General features: G+C 52.4%; 1 protein-coding gene across 1 annotated transcript in view; it reads right to left on the minus strand.

Annotated features, from left to right (window-relative positions):
• LOC104508312 overlaps nucleotides 1-6,068 on the minus strand; it is a gene marked incomplete at its 3' end in the record, with an annotated part of 21,272 nt that overhangs the window by 14,740 nt on the left and 464 nt on the right. The window lies entirely within an intron of this gene.

Here is a 6,068-nt window from a genome sequence, read left to right on the forward strand (position 1 = left end):
GGTGGCCAGTGTAGCAGGGCCAGTGGGCAGAGCAGTCCCTGAGCTGGCAGGGTGCAAAGACACCAAACCTGTCCCTGCTTCTCCCTGCAAAGACACCTGGACAAGTTGGGACTGGTAACTGCTGAGAGTGGGCAAATGCATACTTTACTCTAAATCTGGCCTCCAGAGCATTGTGGACAGAGCTTGCCTGGCCCAGAAACTGAGGTCCAGGTCAGGGAGCAGGGGAGCTCCTGTGCGTAACAGAACCCAGGGCAGGATTTGGTGTTGGATGCCACAGCCCAGGCCATGGGTGGGAGCCAAAACTCCAAAGGTCAGCCCAGGACAGCTTGCCAGGCAGTGGAACCAGACTTTCGCACTGGCTGGGAGCACGAGCCTGGCATGCCATTTCCAGGCGTTGCCTTGCTGTGTCCCTGCCTCTCCTGCCCACCCACAGGCCTTTCTGTGTGCCTGTATCCATGGAGCAGGGGGATCCCACCAAGCCAATGGAGCCTGGGACAGCTGTGGTTTCAGCCAGCCCAGCTTAGCTGGGACAATGTGGGCACTGCCAGGCTGCCCTCGCTGCCTATGGCCTGCATTGCCTGCACTGCCCATGCTGCCAGCTGCCCACGCTGCCTGCCAGGTGCCAGCCAGCCAAGGTCAGCAACAAAAGCTGCCCCTGTTCACAAAAGCCAGTTATTGACTTATTTTCCCCTCCCACAAGGCCTACTGTGGGAGATAAAGCCGCCTCGCCTCCCTCCAGCAGCCCAAGAGCAGCTGTATAAGCTACAACACAAGCAGCACCACACTGTGTGAAAGAAACCGTTTTATCACAGAGTTATACCAAAATGAAAACTGTTACATTGGGGTTTTTTCCAAATGGCTGGAAGTAGTTGCTGGGACTAATGGAGCTGCTGAACTGATGTTGTGATTCACCAACAGCTCCCTTCAGCCTCTAGGTCTGCTTGCAGGATAATACTCCATGAACAGTATGGGTCCTTTTTTCCAGGAAGGCGCCTGGGAATGCAGTGCTGGGCAGCGCAGGTTGGGCAGCCTCAGTTGCAGGTCGTCCCTCCCGCAGACTCTTCTTTTGTGTGCCCCCACTCCATCCCAGAACTCTGCCAGCCAGGGACCCTGCTCCTGTGCTCCCACTTGCACCCACCCCAAGCACCCTGACACCCACTGCCCCAGCTGCCTCTTGGAATTTCATGTCTTAATCTGTCCTGGCATTGACAGCATCACTGTGCCCTGATGTGGTTTATAAAAATATTCCTATTTGGTGGCCCTGAAGCTCATTTTTTGTTTTTTGGAAAGCAGCAGGGAAATGCTTCCCAGCTCAGCACCTTGCAGACCACCTCCTTTCAGGCTGCTGAGGTCCTCCTGCCCGGCAGCATCACCACGCTATGCTCCGGGTAAACTGAGTGCAACATCTCCGACGTGACGAGCCCTTGCAGGGGCGATGGCTGGCACTGGGCTCCCATGGACCAGGTGCTGCGGGGAGCTGAGTCTGCGCTGCTACCAACTGCCCAGGTGTTCCATCCCAAGCCTTCCACAGCCTGGGCTCCCACAACGACCAGAACACCAGGACATGCTGTGCTGGGAGACAGTGGTTTGGCCACCGTAGGCATGTCTTTGGGAGAGCAGGCTGGATCCCAGTCATTGCTTTCCCATTACCGGGGCACTATCTGGGGCCGTCCTGAGCCGTACAGTTGCTGCATCATCATCTGGAGTCTTTTCCACACATTTTCTTGCAATCCGGCCCCTTGCTGTCTTACTCCCACTCAAGCAAATTTGAGGTGTGTGCCCCACTTCATTTTTAACTCCCCTGGTCCAGGGGGGTTTCTTCTGCAATAGGTCTTACGGCAGTGGCACCGCTCCCAAAGTCCAAAGTACAGAGCCCAGGTTTTTCCTACGAGTTGAACTGGAAGAAGCCACACTTAAAATAGCAATATACAGGATATTCCCCAGTGGGACCTGCATCCCTGGCAGTGGTGCAGCATTGATGCAAGTGAGCAGGGCTCTCCGCCATCCCCCCAGCCCCAGCCGTGCTCCCACCGTCCCGCTGCCAGCCCGGCAGATGCAGGCGAGCACCTTCTACAAAGCAAAATACCTCCTCCCAGAGCAGGTTTGCACTAATAAACTAAATATTAGTGGCACAGACTTGTTCCTTTTTTTGTTTTCCACTTTATAGTATATATGTTATCATTTATTTATAGGCAGATCACTTCACTATTTACAGTACATGAGCGTAGAGATTCTACAGTCTTTTTGATGTAAACAAGTAACTCCATGGCAGGGGAGTCTGGAAAAAGAAGCCAGTTCTGAAGTATTTACACAATTTAAAATAGAACTTTTATACCCACCGGATAGATATAGATAATACATTGAGCGATTTGGTTAAATTATCTATGAAACTATAGAATCTGACAATGTAAAAATACAAGAAAACGTTCTCTCGTTTTAGAAGGTAGACAGTTAAATCACACTAGAAATAAATCTCTTTTTTAAAAATAATAACAATAATAATAAAGGAAAGGCATAAGAATCCATGCCATTTTTTAAGGTTAAAGTATATTACATAAATAAGGACACAATGGAACAGAATGGGGGAAAAAAATTAAGCGAAATATAAAAAACCGCTACCAATTAAAAAAAAAATACTCAAAAACTTGATTCTTAATCACAGAGGGATCAATTCTGCTACTTTTACTTAACTCTGCAAGTAGAAAATTGCAGAGTTAAGTAGTACTTACTCAGCACGAGGGAGGGAGGCAGAATTGGCCCCTAATAATTATTAGCAGTGTCCTTTTACTTAAAAAAAAAAGAAGAAAAAGACAGAATTTAGCTTTTTTTTTTTATATATAAATAACAAAGCAGATGTGCCCCTTTTTAGGTGAAATTCTTACACCTTTCTCAAGAAATGCATCAATTTCATCTTTCTCTCTCTTTCTCACATGCATACACACACCCTCCCCAACTCTGTATGTACCGCAGTGTGGGTGCTGCGGCCCGGCTGCCACCACCACCCCTGACCCCAGGGTGGGCAAGGGAAGAGGAATGAAGCCCGAAGGCTGCGTTTGGCTCCATACTGCTTGAGATGGTCAGGGACAGACTACGATGCTCAGAACAGAAATGGTGTCAGGGCTCAGCTGCAAGTACCGGCATATCTCGGTTTTCAGCATACCTCCAAACTGAAAGAAAAAAAACCCAAATGCAAAACAGAAAAAAAAAAAAAAGAGGAGTGTTGGTCTGCAATCGCAACACACCTCTGCATGGACCAATGCTGAAATCAGACACTCAAGACTGCGGTGAGCAGACTGAGCTGCTGCTTCGTTCAAGATGTGCAGCCCAGCCAGCTGCGTTGAGTGGGAATTGGGATAAACCTCTCCTTTGGGGCAGCATCGAATCTAAAACCTGGGATTGTCCTCTGCATTCAGCCCAGACACTCAGAAACATTTGCTCCTTTCCATGGGGCCGCAGGGGCCCGCTGGATTCCAGCCAGAAACCCTGTACCCCACCCTGAACAATGAGCTTTTCTGGGGCAAATCTGTGCAAAAAAAAGCAAAGGGGCATTTTATCATTGAACTCTTCACATTCATCAGTTCCCCACAGTACCTGCAGGAAACTACTGGGGGACATTCTATAGTTATATATCTTTAAAAAAATAAATCTCCTCCTTATTGCCTACCTTAATACACCCTTTGGCTCCTGGTTTCTCCTTGAAGCAGCACTCCCACCCACCCCACCACCCCAGCCCTCGCAGGAGGCAGGGGGCAGCTTCCCAGAGATCCCATGGGGAACAGGGTGCAAAGGTTCCCTTTTCGGGGTGCCCAGCTCCGAGCTGAACCCACGCTTGGGCACCCACCACGATGCCATGGTAGGACATAATGGGAGTGGGGGGCAATACCCACTCCCCAGCAGCCCCAGGGATGAGGCTCCTGCAAAGCGCTGGGTCCCTCCGGCTTCCCCGGAGGCACGGGCTGCCTCCCTCCATGCAGTGCCCAGGCATTGCTTTGCTCCTGCCCTGTGGGCGCTGGATACAGTCCCTGGGAGCTCTCACCTTCTGCCCAACCCCTCCCTCCTGCCCCTTCACAGATTTGAGCACTGTGAGCCAAAGACACCTTGATAGTCAAGTAGAAAATGAAAAATCAAGTGGAAACTTACTTTTCTCCACAAAACCTGCGTGAGGGATTCTAACCCCAGCCGACTCACAGCTGTGCTTCCTGAGCTGAACACCCTCTACTCTCACCTAGTCCTGAATGTTGGGGGAAGCCCCTGGGCAGGAGCACATACCCCTGGGGCAGGACCATGCACCCCATGGGCAGGCAGCATGTACCCCATGGGCAGGACCATGTACCCCATGGGCAGGCAGCACGCGCCCCCTGCTCTCCCCAGCTGCAGCGCTGGGCTGGCAGGCGCGGGCAGGGGCAGAGGGCTGCCCCAACCACAGACATGCCCCTGTGCCTTGCTCACCCCTGCGCACAGTGCCTGAGTCTTGGAGAAATTTGTCGGGGGAGGAGGGGAAACAAACCATTCCAATTGAAAAGAGGGGAAAAAAAAAAAAAGAAAAAACCCCAAATTAAAAACCAAAAACCCACAACCCCACTTATAGGCTTCAGGCACCACGAAGACCACTTATTGCATCTCTCCCGACCCTACGGGTGCAGTACTGATTGGCTCTGTGCGGGACGAGCCCTCCCTATACCGAGTACTGGCCTCGATCCCCAGAATCCGGGTACGGGGCAGGCCTGCAGGAGATCCCCAGAATCGGGGTACGGGGCAGGCCTGCAGGCCGGCCTAGGGTGTCCAGCCACAGGAAAACACCGGGAAGTTTTGTATTTGGGTACAGTGAAACCAGTGCTTGAGAAAGGACTGAGTGGTCCCCCAGGAGCAGGCTCCCCCGACTCCGGAGCCCCCCCAGCTCTGTTCTAACCCTTCCACCACGCTTGATGCATCCCCAGCGGGGCCCGGCCGCAGGGGCTCAGTGCCCCCAGCTGAGTGGGAGATGGAAGAATTCCACTTACTTTGCTTTTTTTTTTTGTCTTTTTTTTGTTTTGTTTTGTTTTGTTTTTTGGGGTTTTTTGGATTGATCGTTTTCTGAAAAACATCAGCACAGCACAGGACAGTACTACCCACCCTAAATGTGTCGCTATATACATTCTACGTAAGCTCTATAGCAATCACATGTAAACATCATCGTTGTGAGGAAATACTAGGACAGAAAAAGGCAAAGCTACAATGAGGCAATTGCCAACAGCAGATGCTCAGTCCTGGCCAGAGCTGCTCGTGTTCGCTAAGGTGAGATGAGAAGTGGGGGGAGCGTGTGGCAGGAGAGACGCCGAACCTCACTGCAGGGGCGGAAATGGCACAAGGGCTGTTCCCTGACAGCAACCGTCGCCGGCGGCAGGCTGGGGACCTGCAGTCCGAACCCCACAGCGACCTGCGGGCCCCCACACCGCCGGGCTGGTTGTGGTCAGAACTCCCCTGAAAGTGGGGAGGCACAGCCAGGTACCGGTGTTGGTATCGGCGCTTCTGGCAGTCCTGCTCCCGCTGGACACCAGCTGCACACACGGCCCCGGAGCCGAGGGCCACCTCGGCAGCACTCAGGCTCTTGGCATCGCATCTCGTGCAATTTTGGAGGCTTTGGGCATACTCCCTGCAAGACAAAATAGTACCCACGCCAGGGAAATGAGAATAAAACCCCTCGGTCATGTCAAGGGGAGACCCCAGGAGACCCTAATCTATCTATTGGCAGAGTTAAGGCTATAATATTCTATCTACATAGGATGGCTGAATCCCTAATGGTCTCCGGGTCTGAAAAATAAATGGAGACAATGGCGATGGCTTGAGGAGCAACAAGATTCCCGCTCCCTCGGGGAAACAGTGACTCTGGCCGGCTCGCAGTGGGGTTTGTTCCAGCCGATTGTGGGCTCTTCCCCTCCCACCTCGCCTGGAGATGGAGGGCAAGTTCGCAAGCAAGTTTTGGGAGGGTGCTGCTTGACCATGCCTTAAATCCAGCGCTGTCAGTCAGTCCCGAGGGCACCGGCCAGAGGCAGAGTAAGCATGCCACGGGGCGACGGCGGGCATGGGGG

Source organism: Eurypyga helias, unplaced genomic scaffold, assembly GCF_000690775.1.
Source record: "Eurypyga helias isolate BGI_N326 unplaced genomic scaffold, ASM69077v1 scaffold28114, whole genome shotgun sequence".
Classification (NCBI taxonomy): Eukaryota; Metazoa; Chordata; class Aves; order Eurypygiformes; family Eurypygidae; genus Eurypyga; species Eurypyga helias.